The sequence below is a fragment of the Gymnoscopelus braueri genome (genome assembly GCF_963280865.1).
Source record: "Gymnoscopelus braueri genome assembly, chromosome: 8".
In the NCBI taxonomy this organism is placed as follows: Eukaryota; Metazoa; Chordata; class Actinopteri; order Myctophiformes; family Myctophidae; genus Gymnoscopelus; species Gymnoscopelus braueri.
Window position 1 is genome coordinate 52,748,636 of NC_137609.1, and position 14,758 is coordinate 52,763,393.

The 14,758-nt window shown below is 40.1% G+C and overlaps 1 long non-coding RNA gene across 1 annotated transcript; it reads left to right on the top strand.

The window, feature by feature from the left end:
- LOC308090311 lies at positions 1-3,912 on the top strand. The gene is made up of 6 exons (XR_013933605.1): positions 1-124; positions 354-404; positions 730-751; positions 854-951; positions 1,154-1,204; positions 3,590-3,912. It is a non-coding gene; the product is annotated as an uncharacterized lncRNA (long non-coding RNA).
- The last annotated feature ends 10,846 nt before the right edge of the window (positions 3,913-14,758 follow it).

Sequence of the window (14,758 nt, forward strand, 5' to 3'; positions counted from 1 at the left end):
ACCAATCAAAGTGGGGCTCCGATTCAGTCCCAGGGAACCAATCAGGGCTCAGCTACAGACCACAGGACCAATCAAAGTGGGGCTCCTGATGATGTGTACTGCCCACTGACCTCACTGCAACACGGTCAGTCTGTGAACCAATCATTTTAAGGACAATTCTGACACTCTAGCTTATTTAAATGAATGTATAACTTCAAAAAATAAAGCTCTTTCATTGATTATACAATGAATGTCCTTTTTTAGAATTGCATTAAAGTCTGTCTGAATGCTCTTTGTTAGCTTTTCCTAATTATTAAAATAATGTACTACAGTGAAACTGTGTGTATTAACAGCGCTTATTTGTTTACCTTTAGGCGACACACACATCTACGGCGTACTCAGCCACCATGATGACTATGAAAATGGTAAAGTAGCCTATATATATTTTTTAAAGATCTAATTCAATGATTTTAATCTCACCGCATGTGTGTGTGTGTTTCTATTATGGAACATTATTATGTGTATTGCTGAATGTCTTGTCTTTTGTGTGGACCACAGGACTCTCCCCTATACGCTGATGACTAATAAATAATAAACAATAAACAATGAACAACAACAATTATAGGACTGTCATTTATTTTCAGGTTCACTGACTAAACTAATAACTGACTAGGTAACTGACTAATAGTCTTTTATGGTCATATTTGGTTCAAATATTTACGGTACAACTTATTGTTTTTTAATTTACAGATCCAGATTATTTTGATGTCAGGTCAGTACATTATTCATCTCTGTCTATTCATCAACATGGCAGCAGTAGATTTGTTCTTGTTTGCTATTTCCTTTCTATTCAATATTTATCTTTTAATTACAGACCCGTTCAGTCTCAGGGAACCAATCAGGACTCAGCTACAGAACACAGGACCAATCAAAGTGGAGCTCCTGATGATGTGTACTGCCCACTGCAACACGGTCAGTGTTTGAACCAATCATGTTGTTTGTTTGTTTGTTTGTTGGTTATAGATACATATAAATGTATTAAACTTTGTTTTTTGTAGTAGCTACATTAATGTTAGTCAGTCCGTTGTCCCCTAATTATCAGAATAATGAAAGTGAATTATGTATGAATGAACACAAATAAGCACCACATTAATGATTATTTGTTTCCTTTTAGGTGACACAAGTGTCTATGGCGTAATCCAGAATTCTGAGGACTACGGAAATGGTAGGTATACATTATATCTAATCCAATGATTTTAATATAATTAATTACATTTAATCTAATTTCATCTGGTTATTGTGGAATGATTCAGATGCATCACATCTGTTAGAAATGTTTTAGTGCCGTGTCCTGAGCACAGAATATAAACATTATAATACAGCTGAATGTTTAACCCTTTAAGACCGGGGGACGCATCTGTGTAACCACTTTATCAATATTTTATACTTTTGGCTATTCAAAAATAGCAGATATACAAGCTCATAGCGCGGCACCGAGTGCCGCGCTATGAGCTTGTAGATCTGCAAAAAAAAATTTAATCGTGTTTTTTTTTGCAAATCTTTGATATATCTATAAAGCAATTGTTTTTTACTCAAATCTTTGCTTCTGGGGGTCCCTGGAATTTTTTTTTTTGAGATGGGGGTCCGCAGCCAAATACATATCGTTGTGGGGCTCCTTGACACTGACATTAATATTATAGCAACATAAGTGTTTCAGAAAACTGTTTTAAACTGATTTAGAAGACATTTGTAGAATCCCCAGAAGCAATAACATTTTAGCTAGAAATGCTCGCTTTAAATATATATATATATATATTCAAAGATTTGCACAAAATTGTTCACGATTTTTCAAAAATAGCAGATCTACAAGCTCATAGCGCGGCACCGAGTGCCGCGCTATGAGCTTGTATATCTGCTATTTTTGAATAGCCCAACGAAATCTAAAAATGACACACAGATGCGTTCTCAGGTCTTAAAGAGTTAAGATAAAAAACAACACAGTGTCATGGAGAGATGGATGTGGGGGCACATAAATGTAGGCTATATACTGTACATGAGAACTCACATGCTGATATGAATCAGCTGAGTCCTATACAATGTTTAGCGTATTGTTTTGAGGAATTCAATTGTCTCTGCCTCTCTCCGGCTTGCTCTCTCACTCACTCCCAGTCTCCGCAGCTCTCCCTCTGTCTGCATCTCACTGGCCCTCATTTATCAACGCGGTGCAGACCAAATAATGGGCGTACGGCGAGATCACCGCAACTTTCGGCATTTATCAATATATCCTGACGTTGGATTCATCCTACCGTAGGCTGAGATCTCACGACTGGTAGAGACCAGTTGTTGACTTTGGCTGCGCCCGTTTATTCCATTGTAGACCTGCGGAGCAGCATTGTCTGACTGTCTGACAGGCATCTGGACACATAATCCACTCCAAAATGTGTATATCTACACTAACAAATAATCGCTGTGAAAATATATCATTTTATAAACTAATTTAAACAAACTGCTTTAACAGTCATTCGGTTAAGCTTGCAGATCTGGCTGCATTGGCTATTTGAAAATAGCAGATCTAAAAGCTCACAACAGGTCGCATCGCAACGCGTTGTGAGCTTGTAGAGCTATTTTCAAAATATACGAGCGCAGCAGCGCTTCTGCGAGAGAAATTATCGGGGGTCCCGACCATCTTTTCATGGACAGTGAGGTGTACAAACTTACAGTAGCTTGTCCTATGTTATGGAGTTATGTCATAGAGAGTTATGTAGGCTACACAACCTGGCTGGGTTAAGGATATAAACCCGACGCTCCAATATTAACGTGGCGGCACGGGATCACTGCATTCCGCCCGAGTCTCATGACTGCTTTATTTAGTGTAACTCGAACACGGTATGGGTTAAATAAATGGGTATACAAATGTATTCCATTCATGGCGATGTGATTGGTATCATAATATGTCATTCATGTAGGCTACAAGCCTGCCTATGTGACAACAAAGATTGTACCGCTACGCTACGGATTACATGAAAGACAAAGTTGGGCGGGCGTGTGTGTGTGTGTGTAAGGCGTTTTTTACGCTCCGTTGATAAATGAGGGCCACTGTGACGCACGCACGCACGCACGCACGCACACATACACACGCACATGCACACGCACACACACACACACACACACACATACATACACATTAAAACCTGGGAGCTGCCCAGTACAATCAGTCTCATACTGTTGGCCACTGAGCAGTTGGTGAATCAGTGCCTTGCTCAAGGGTTCAGGAAGACCAATCCTTTGATCTTTAATGCAGGCTGCTAGCCTACATGATATCAACACATAACTACAGGATAGAACAAAAATGACTCACAGGTGTAAATGAACTCAGCCAATGTTATTCAATGGAAACAGACTTCAGGTCACATATGGTACAGCAAGCGCTCAGGTTGACAACCGTAATGACTCTAATATGTGGCCAGCCGTTGGCGGGAGTAATACTAATTCAATACATTTAATATTCCAAAGTTGAGTAAAAGCAGAACAGACTCCATATTATACTGTATGTTCAGTGACAGAGTATCCTGTTTTAAATGTTTACTGTAACTTTGTTTCATCTCATTAGATACAGCTGTGTAGGACAACTCAACACCTCACATCTGGATGAAGTGGATCACACGCTCACACGCATGCATGTACGCACGCACGCACGCACGTGTGGACGCACACACACACACACACACACACACACACACACACACACACACACACACACACACACACACACACACACACACACACACACACACACACACACACACACACACACCTATCATGTACATACATAGAAAATGTTCTCAGATTATTTTACAGTTGATTCATTGTAGAGAAATAAAATAGAAAGGATACATTTTGATGACAATTGTTGTTTTAAATAAACGCTACGGCCCAGGCTGGTGTTGAATGATATTAAACTAGATTTAGAATTGTGACATTTACCGATTTTATACATAATGTTTTATTAACCTATATTAAGGAAGATTATCTTTAAAATAATTAGGCATCAAGTGATTTCTGTTACAGTAGATATTAAAGTCTTAATGTTTGTACATATTTTTACATGCTGTCTCAAAGTTATTTCCATTCATCTCAATCCAATAATGTCATGTTTTTGCTCATCCTAGTGTTTATTCAACATTATTTGTATGCTTAATGCTAAACATCTGAAGAAATTAAATTGATACATTTTGCTTCTGTTTGCTCAGAAAATGAATGATCTTTGGATGTGAACAAGGTGTCAGATCTCTCTGTGTTTTCAGTTTGATTAAAACAAGTTTGTGTTCACACTGATGTTGTGTAAACTCCTTCCACATCTCTTATGCCACCAAGAACAGTGTCATTTATTTAAACATAATTTTAAAAGTCTACAGTATATACCACATAACTCATCTTTTACAGTTTAAGTGATTGTTGCCATAATAACAGTCCTGTAGTTTCCTTCTGACTCCCCCCATTGACCTTTTGATATAACTACACCCATTTATTTTAGTTGATGATGGTGATGATAATAATAATAATAATAATAATAATAATAATAGCAAGTGTAGTAATAATAATAATAATTGTAATAATAATAATAATAATAATAATAATAATAATAATAATAATAATAATAATAATTATTATTATTATTATTATTATTATTATTATTATTATTATTACCCTAATTGTAATAATAATAATAACTAGAAAATGTGCTCCTCGGAGCACAGGTCTCCGCCAGTACTGTTCCTGATTAATCCTGTCTTACCTATTTATATTACATATTGTCACGTGTCACTTGACCAATGTTAGCTTGGCTTATGGAAGCTCACTTAAAAAAAAAACGCACGGACGGGTGATTTGGACTAGAAGATACTGTTCCAATCAAGACTGATTGATCCTGTCTTACCTCGCTTCAAAAACGTAAACAGTTTTTTGAAGTGACACCTATTTATAGAATTGTATTTCGTCATGCATTCCTCTAGCCAATCAAAGGCATTGGTGTCAACATATTAATACGTATTAAGATTTCGGTCTTGTTGTGGGATCAATTCAACTCTAGTCCTCTTCTTTGTTACTGTTGTAGATGAGTATGCTTTCTTAGCTTTGGCCTTCTGCGCCTTTGCTTGACCAATGTCAGGTGTTCTCAAAGGGACACACACACGCACGGACGGGTGATTTGGACTAGAAGATACTGTTCCAATCAAGACTGATTGATCCTGTCTTACCTCGCTTCAAAAACGTAAACGACTTTTTGAAGTGACACACCTTTTTATTATAGGATTGTATTTCGTCATGCGTCCCTCTAGCCAATCAGAGACATTGATGTCAACATATTGACACGTATTAAGAGTTCGGCTTTGTTGTGAGATCATTTCAACTCTAGTCCTCTTCTACGTTACAATTGTAGATGAGTATGCTTTCTTAGCTTTGGCCTTCTGCGCCTTTGCTTGACCAATGTTAGGTGTTCTCAGAGGGAAACACACATGCACAGACGGGTGACTTGGACTTACTGAAGGTACTGTTCCAATCAAGTCTGATTGATCCTGTTTTACCTCACTTCAAAAAGTATGGGCTTTTTGAAGTGACACACCTATTTATAGAATTTTATTTCGTCACGCGTCCCTCTAGCCAATCAGAGGCATTGGTGTCAACAAATTGACACGTGTCACGTGGAGCTTGCCCAATGTTAGCTTGGCTAACAATGTTTGCTCACACAAAGCGAAAACATATTCTCCACCTTCGGCGGAGACAATAATAATAATAATAATAATAATAATAATAATAATAAAATAGTAAGTGATGTTTTTGGGGTTAAAATAAAAATGTTCTTTGTTAAAAGGTTAAAGCACATTCAGTAGTCACAGTCCCAAAAGCTTAAGAAAATGGGTTGAACCTGACATGGCATGTTATACTGTTTGAATGAGAGGCCTTTTTTGCCGGAAACATCGGAGGAAAAAATAAATAATGGCTATTTTTGTTTAATGAAGACTTGAAGTTTGACCGTGTGATGTTAGCTAGGTTTTTGTTTTCTTAAAGTCCTCAGTAGGTTGTGTAGGCTGTCAATAAATGCATCCCAGAATACACTAAAAAAACCTTCCTTATGATTTATAGACATTTTTTGCACAATTTAAAAAAAAATCTTTCCATTATTTACATTTTTAATTTAATAGTAATCATCTTTGCCATGGGTTATACAAGTTGGCCGGGACGGGCCCGGAACGGCGTTCCACTAAAATATTCTGTGCCGGGACGCTGTACTGGTAAGAATGGGGTGAAGTATTGCTTTCAAAAGTTCAAATTATAACATAATAAATTAAGTTACCAGACCCCCAAACTAATTCTCTTTTTGACTAATACACAATATTGCTTGGTCAAGCATCATTAGCCACTGATATTATAGCAAAATGTACAAATAATTGTTGTTGTTTTATTTGTGCTTATTGAACTTGAGTCAACTGTAGGTGTCCTGAACATTATTAACATTAAGATATTCATGTTTAGCTTAGTATTGTCTCATCAAATGTGTTTCAGTGGTGAGTACTTCCTCTCCTATGGACACAGTCTATTGTCTTTATTCACTTAGTCAAGATCATATTCACACCTGTTACAGACTGTCAGTTATTACATACTTCTATCAGTTTAATATCAATAAGATGGTGTGTGCATCTTATTATTGAGTGGTCTTTGGCTTTCACCTTGTGGCTCAAACATATAATTGCATATGTTTGTCCAGTTAGTACGTTAGTGTGAGCATGTCTAGTTCACTGGTGTTGAAATAATCTATACTCTACTTGCTTGTTAGTGTGATTTAGTGACAGACTGACTGTTTGTATCATTTGGTTTGATACTACTTGTGTGTTTGTGTTCTATGTGTTTGTGTAATGACACCAGATGCTGTTCTGATCCTGGAAGGAACCCAACAGGTCCCACATATTTACTGGAGAGACTTTGATATGTTTATTGATTTTAAACACAACACAAGACATGACAAGACATGACAAGACATACTTTACACTGAAGTAGAAAAAAAACGTGCAGACACCTAACATAAATCAATAAGATGAAATATTGAATCGAAAATAAATAAGTGGGGAATAAGTGGGATACGATTCCTCTTTGAATATTATCTTCTTTATTCAACTCCAGCAACAAATGCAGCAGGTCAGTGAAGTACCCAACACACGCGTCTCTTGTCTGTCCGACCCTTTTACCCATAGACATAAAAAGGTAGACTTTGCAGCGTTGAAATCTGGGGCTGTGTGTCACAGCGGGTGCCATTTTGTGGAGGGGAACTCATAATACACACATACAAACTTGCCTCGGGTTATATTTTATGCAAATCCATTCAGCGAGGCCCAGCGAGGCCAGTAGTCGTGATTGACAGTTGGGAGCACTGGCTCCCTGGCGTATGGTGCACTGGCGTATGGTGTATGGCTCCCTGGCGTATGGAGCACTGGCGTATGGTGGGTTCTAACGTTGACCGGGCCAGATTCTTAAACCCCCCTCCCCCGAGGGGGGGGGGGGGGGGGTTTAAGAACAACAACGGCTGATAAGTCTATTGAGAATTACCAAGCCATTCCGTGTGGAAAACGGAACGCTTGTCCCAAAACACACTGCCCCATTTTTTTTCGCGGACCGAGGCCGCCGGTTTAGACGCGGGGCAGGGTGTTTCAGGACGACGGTTCTTCTTCTGTTACATTTCTGAATGGAGAGGTGCTCGTCTCTGCGCAATGGAGAACCGGTTTGACGGCGAAACTGGTTTTCTAACGGCCACTCATTAACAATTCGGCGGAATGCAAATGAGCCCCATTTGAAAACAAAGGCGACTTAAAGGGTGAGGGGCTGCTAATGTTGTTATGTTGATTTTTTTATTTTTTTTCCCCCTGGGGGAGCAGGGTTTTACAGACCGGGCCATGGCCTCGTTGGCCCCAATGAGCGTACGCCTCTGGTTGGGAGCACTATTGGGCGCACGGCTCCCCCTCCCCAATATGGCGGCCATGTTGACACACTGCAGCGGCCAATGAGATATCTACCATCTACGTTTCTATATCTATGCTCTTACCTACAGATAAACCAAAGGCCACACTGAAAGTTGACCAGACAGACCTACCAGCAGGAGGCAGTGTTGCACTGACCTGCTCTGTGGAGGACTCACGCGGATGGAGACACTACTGGTTACCAACATGTCACCCAGTTTGATCACACAAGATGGTGATCAGGCTGTATAGAAATTGCATGTGCGGCCCTCGGCCTGCCACAGGCTAATTAAAGTGCAATAGTGCTGTGTCCTTAAAAAGTATAAAACACAGAATATGCCACCTTTTTAAGTAGGTGGGTAGGTGTTGGTCTTCTTATATAAAAATGTAACAATAGGTATCTATTGGGTATTTGTAGGTTTAGGTTCGTTTCTGTTTTGTGATGGATTGTTTTAATTGTTTCCCCTGTTGCCTTGTTGTTGTTTTGTTTTTTGTTTTTCTTTCCTTTTGTTGTGGTTCCTTCAATGTGAAGGCCTGTATGTGTTTCCCTTTCCCTCCATGGCACATATCATGAACCGAATATGAATTCATTTGTTTATTTACGTGCAGAAAAAAACATTAAAACAAAGGTTAAAATTACAAATACAAATGTAACAATAGGCTAAAATCTTAAATAGGCATCACTGGTTCGTAGAACAATAATACAAGCAATGGCAAAACATATTTGAAGCAAGGCAGTGCTGCAGTTTAAAAGGTAAATACCAAGTTTAATAATAAAAGCCCTTTACAGTGGTTTAAAAAATACCAGAACAATACAATCCACTAATAAAACTACACTACATTGAAAGTAGAATGCAGTTATTTTTATACCTGCAAGGCCGAATGCACGGAGGTCAGGGCAGAATCTCTACCCCAAATGTTTCACATCGGTCTGTTATAGCGCTACCAGGAGGTCGATTTTTGCAAAACAATTTTTTTTAACACTTTATAACACCTTACATTTATGTCATATTACGATACGGAAATATGTAAATCTTTCCCCCTGAGATACAGACTGTCACAAGGAAAACTTTATGCATCCCTGTTCTGGGTGGAACGTTCGCCAAAAATAGCAGATCTACAAGCTCACAACGCATCGCAACGCAATGCGTTGTGAGCTTAGATCTGCTATTTTTGGCGAACAGATTTTATGTAGACAGAAAAAGAACGCACCAAGTACAGAGCAACTGAGGTCCGTTTTACAAACTATAATGGTTAAACTGAAGAGATATTGATTGATTCCAAATATTATCAAAGTATTCTGTGGCACCCCTGGACTTGTGTCAAGGCACCCTAGGGTGCCACGCCACCCACTTTGAGAACCCCTCCTCTATGCTGACTGATATCAAGCAGGCAGCATACGTTTTATCTTTACTTTTGTATTACTTAATTTGTAGTCTGGAATGTTAGAAAAGGCTTGATCAAGAGATATTACTCAAACTTCCCCAGAATAATAGTTCTGGTAAAAGAAAATAAGAAAAATTGTCCCTGTGTAACAAACAACACATTGACATCTTTATAATTTCTGTAGTGGACAACAATAACCTGAATAAACATAATAATCTAGATATTTAAATGTACTTAAAACAACAAGTTGAGATGTTTTAAGAGAGATAACATGCTCAATTTAAGTTTTTCTTTACAACACCTCAAGTTATTCAACATAAACCTGCTTTTTATTCTGAGTAACAGAAATAGCGTGACTGATATCGCAATCAATCATTATCAATCAAAATGTATAGAAGTTATATTTTTTCCTTCAGTAATATGCATCATGCCCATGCCACCTATATTCATTCACAGTTAACCCCGACTTCATTCTAAACCTTAAACAGCCTGCTGGACAAGTCGTAAGTGTCAAAACAGATGGCAAACACCCACATTAATTAATAATTAATTCTACACTCACGTAATTTTTACTAGCGCTCACCAGCACTGTCCTCTTCTGTTACTATGGTAACTCCTACCCCACACGTCTAACAACAACACCGTAGCCTTTGTTTTCACCGTTTCGTGGCGAGGCTAATTGATTGATTGATTGCAAATGTTATTAGGCAAAATAATGTAAAACAACACAGTTACATTTATAATACTTTTGTCTAAAAAGGTCCGACCAAAAAAGTCCTTGCGGACTTGTTTCCGTTGGGGTCCTTGAATTAATTTCATAGACATATATAGTAGCAACCAAACAGTTCAAAAATCAACATAAAAATACAGATAAAAAATACCACTATGTACAAAAAAACATGAAAAATATATACAAAAAAAGAGGAGGGGGGTCGTCTAATCATGTCTTTGAGCTACAAGTTACCGAACATGTTTAGGATAAATGTTTCATCTGACATTACCGCCATATTTCATAGTTTGTGTGCTTGATAATTACCTCAGAGCAATGCAACGCGACATGTGCTTCAGGCGACGATAAGGTCCTGTGACCGGCTCATCACAGATGGCCTTGTCTCCTCTCGACCATGACAAGTTTTGCATTCTGCTGTTGTATCTTTTTCGCCTTTCAAAACAAAGTATTGCCACACGGCTGACATGACTCCTCTTTAGCTCGCCGGTTCACTTCTGCTGCTGCTACTAGTCTGTCTACTAGTCACATAACTAGTCTCTCTACTAGCCACAGAGCTAACTCTACTAGCCACAGAGTTAACTCTACTAGCCACAGAGTTAACTCTACTAGCCACAGAGAGAGAGAGAGGGTGGGGGGGGGGGGGCTGAGGGTCAGTCGGGAGGCGTTTCGATTGAAACAGGTGAAACATAGCTAAGGCTGCTACTGGTTACAGCGCGACGCGCTGTGAGCTTGTAGATCTGCTATTTTTGAATAGCCAACGCTAAAATCATGATGCTTTCGCGGTTTTAATGGGTTAAAATAAAAAAATTACCTTTGGTCTGAAAGGTTCTTTTTTGGACCCAAAGAATGGTTCTGCTATGTCTACTATGACATCACTGTGAAGAACCAGTTTAGGTTCCAGTTGGAATATTTGTCTGTGTTTAGCTGCTCTCTAACTACCAGATCTTAAGCACCTCTGCTGTAGATGTAGTGCCAACATATAGCCCTGCATAGAGGGGTTGTGTGAAGGTGGTGTTTACTGTATCGATGTATTTCATTCTGTTGTTATCAACACTGTAAAATAACACAGTACCTGCTCTTTGATCTACGTACACCCCCACTACCCCACTACCGACGTAACCAAACAGGTTGGAGGGACGAGGTCCTGACCGTTTAATCTCAACCTCTCTGTTGTGTCTCAACCAGTAGTATTCTGACTTAGAGGACCAACCTAACATCCAGGACTTGTCATTCATACCAAAGAATGATAGAACCACCTCCTGTCTGTTGATGTCAATGTAACTGACTGCTACACCAAGCCATCCATTCCATTCAACTTCAAAGTAACAACGTTCAGACAGACTCTCTCTACTCAACACCTGACTGTTAGTGAGAAATCTGTGTGCATGTTCAGGATAAGGTTGGAATTCTCTTGTGGTAGTCACCCTCCTGTTGTCATCTGACAGGATGAGCTCGTGGTTCACTGAGTTTTCGTCCAGTTCAAGTTGACAGGAATCTGTGAGAAAAACACATGACAAAATATCACAACTAATTAAACACTTTACACCTGGAGTCACTATATTGTAGTCGAGGTCCCTGCTTCATCTCTCATCTATACAATAGTGGAGGTCCCTGCTTCATCTCTCATCTATACAATAGTGGAGGTCCCTGTTTCATCTCTCTCTCAGCTAAGGGGTCCTTGGCCTGCATTGAAGGCCCCAACTTAAAAGGAATTCTTCATTCCTTCGGGATGGACATGATAAATCAACAAATTTCCTTACCAAACGCTGAAGTATGAAATAAGGATTTCACTGCGTTCAGCCAGCGTTGTGCACAAACCAACTCAAGTACCTACAGTACTAAGTAGCATGTTGCTAGCAGATCATTGCTAACTCTGTGAAGGACAAAGTTACGTTTATATTCATGAATTTTCACATTTACATACTGATTTAAGCTCTGACTTTTAGATGACTGATAGACAGGTATGTCAGTATTTTTTGCTCTGTGGCCAGGAGAACCCACCCTGTGCTGAGATCAGCCACACACACACCAACACATTACGAGCAACACACGCAGGCAACGGACACTCCATCGCCTCCTTAGAGGAAGAGGACTCACGTTTTAGAAAGTCCTCTCTGTTCGTGCTTCCTGGAGGCGGTGGTTGAGGTGAAACATGGTCTGAAGGAGTAGGTGGAGGTGGAGGTGGAGACTGTGAAACTGAAAGAATCACACTCAAAACCACAACCATAACCACAACCACAAACACACTCAAACCCACAGCCAGAAAAGCACAGCCTACACACACACACACACACACACACACACACACACACACACACACACACACACACACACACACACACACACACACACACACACACACACACACACACACACACACACACACACACACACACACACACACGCACACATATAATTATTCCCTATTATACCAGCACCAGATCATTATTTCTGGTAGTCAGGAGAGTAATGCTACTCCCAAATATTCTTTTGACCTGTCAATTAAATATTTAATCAAAATAAATCATTGCTGCAACATGCTAACAAGCTTCACAGTAACCATGGTGACGATTAAACAACAGGGTTAACAACCAAGATCACTCTATGATACAATTCTTCTATGACATCAGTGCTATGATGTCAATCATCTCTATACTCCAGGATCACAATAACATTTTCAAAGTGAAACTTTTAAAAATGTATAAAACGTGAAAAGAAAAACACAATTTATTTCCATGGCCTACTGCAGCGTGCCAAGACATGTTATGCTGATCAGTCCAGTAGTATTTAACCATGGACAGACAGACAGACAGACAGACAGACAGACAGACAGACAGACAGACAGACAGACAGACAGACAGACAGACAGACAGACAGACACTCACGTTTTGAACAGGGTTTTCTGGGCCGAGGTCTTGGTGGATGTGGACCATCAAATCGATGAACAACCCCTCCACCTGCTCCAGACCCACCGATGGATTCATCAGAAGAGCTTCCACCTTCACATTGTCCAGAATCTGGAGACACAAACAATTGTTAACAACATGTTAAGAGACGCGGGGAAGATGGAGTGACACCAGAGGTTCTGAAGTACATGCCCATAGACGAGGAAGTATACTGCTGTATGGGGCTTAGACATGGACCCTCACAGTGGAGTCAGTACTGATGTATGGGGCTGAGACATGGACCTTCACAGTGGAGTCAGTACTGCTGTATGGGGCTGAGACATGGACCCTCACAGTGGAGTCAGTACTGCTGTATGGAGCTGAGACATGGACCCTCACAGTGGAGTCAGTACTGCTGTATGGAGCTGAGACATGGACCCTCACAGTGGAGTCAGTACTGCTGTATGGAGCTGAGACATGGACCCTCACAGTGGAGTCAGTACTGCTGTATGGGGCTGAGACATGGACCCTCACTGCACAACAGGAAAGAGCCCTGGATGGAGTCTAGTCTACACAATAATGCTACCAATGGCTCAAGGTGTCACATGGATGAACCGCATCAGAAACTTGGACCGCTACAGAGGCCTACCATGGGTCAAAGACAAGGTCAAAGAGAGAAGAATGAGGCTTGCCCTGCACTCTGTCAAGCACCCAATCTAGGAATCTGTGAGAAAAACTAATTGTCACAACTAATTTTGCTCGCACGCACGCCCGCCCGCCCGTGCACACACACACACACACACACACACACACACACACACACACACACACACACACACACACACACACACACACACACACACACACACACACACACACACACACACACACACACACACACATACGCACACACACACATATTGGAACATATTTGGCCGGGCAATCTGAAAGGTATGAAGGTGCTAAACAATGAAGTGCCTTAAAAACTATTAAAATAATGTTAAAATCGATCCTAAAAGTCACCGGGAGCCAGAAGTGATACAAGGAATGATGGGGAACGCTATAGGGGTAAGTTTTTCCACTACAGTGAAACAGTTGTGGAAAGTAACTAAGTACTCAAGTACTATTGAGTACTTTACTCAGCTAAATCTCAGAGGCAAATAGTGTACTTTTACTCCACTACAATTACTTGAAAACTTAAGTTAGTAAATTCAAATTATCATTAAGTAAGACGCGCGAACGCGGGAAGCGAACGCAAAAAAAATATATATATATATGATATCTTTTTTTAAAACAAGTAACCAATAAAAAAAATTAAATAAAAACAAAAGAATTCTGCGTTAAAAGGAGCATCTTAGAAAAATCCAAATTCACAAAAACTTTGAATGTTTTTGAACAATTCAACAAAGTGTTTGAAGTGCCTGTTTCACCCACTTCCGGGGGGCGGAGCCAAAATTCGAGCCCGAAGTATTTGTTCGTAGACCCCCACTTAGGGGGTGTAGAAAAAGTTTCGGAGCGATTCGGGCACTTTTCATTTAACATGGGGTTTCAATGGGGAGTTTTTAGGCGCCTTCTCCGGGGCGTGGCTTCGGGGGGAAGGGGCGGGCTTAAACGCAACCTTGACAGGTGTGTACAGTTTTCAAAGACCTTTCATTTGATGTATGGTACGTCTATATTGGACATTTACTTGGCTGCACACAGGCAGTGCACACAATATTGCACACAGAGACGCAGAGAGACACACAAGCCGAGCACGGTTTCATAGTAAGCTC